Genomic DNA, 1,163 nt, shown 5'->3' with positions numbered 1-1,163 from the left:
ATTTTAAAAGTGTTGTTGTGCATCAGGTACCAGATACTAAGTTCTGGGTGCCTATAAGATACCTTAGAATTCTCCTAACGGTTGTCAGGTGGGATTTTTTAGAACCATCTTGTATTCTAACACATAGAAAAATACTAAATATTATATCAGGTCTGCTAGTAGTCAAATACAAAAGTGATCCTGTTATCCTCCTATACTTCATTTGATCTACTGAGTTTCCATAAGCATCGTTGTCTAATTGAATGATTGAGCTCATTAGTGTATGATCCCTTTAGCACCTTCCATCTTGAATTTCTTTAATATCTTCTTAAATTTTTTTTTACTAAGGAATGTATCATCTTCTCACTATTTTGTATTAAATATAAGGAAATATGTAAGCTCTCTCATCATACACAATTTAAATTACCCACTCATAGTTTCTGAAAATTCATTACAAAGATTTTTTGTGTGGATCCAAATAGTATATCTTCTATATGTATTTGAACTATGAGAATTTCTTCTCTTAAATTCTTAATGAATAAAGTGGTGTTTACACTACCCTTAAGACTTGATTTATATTTCTTGGTTCTATCATAGAGATAAATGTAGTATGACTAACCTCCTCCTTATGTCCTTGCCAAGTTCTAACCCCTATAGGAGGATTTCCTAAGATAAGTTCCCTCACATGATTAGATGAGTATCTCCATTATCTAGGAAACTACTCCTGAGGTTCTTCTCTACATCCTATGTCAACAACTTCTACTCCACGGGTAATTTCTATATGATCACCATCTTCTAACTTAGACTCAACTAATTTATTAGATTCATAAAAAATAACATGGGTGGATTCCTCTATAATTAAGGTCCTCTTATTAAAGATCCTATAGGCTTTACCCACAGAGGAATAGTTTAAGAAGACTCTTTCATTTGACTTTGAATCAAATTTTTCAAGAGGGAATTTACCATTAATAAGGAAAAATCAAATAAAGTCAAAGATATGTAAATAAGAAAGATTTGGTGTCCTACCCTTAAGTAACTTATAAGGTGTCTTATTTAACTTGGATATAATATTCACCCTATTTAGCACATAACAAGCATTATTTACACTACAAGAAAATGAGTCAATAGCGACAAAAAAATTAGAGGAAAAAAAAAATTGGTCGCTAAAGATATCTTTTAGCGAC

Source organism: Dendrobium catenatum, unplaced genomic scaffold, assembly GCF_001605985.2.
Source record: "Dendrobium catenatum unplaced genomic scaffold, ASM160598v2 fragScaff_scaffold_396, whole genome shotgun sequence".
NCBI classification, from domain to species: Eukaryota; Viridiplantae; Streptophyta; class Magnoliopsida; order Asparagales; family Orchidaceae; genus Dendrobium; species Dendrobium catenatum.
This window is presented reverse-complemented; position numbering follows the sequence as displayed.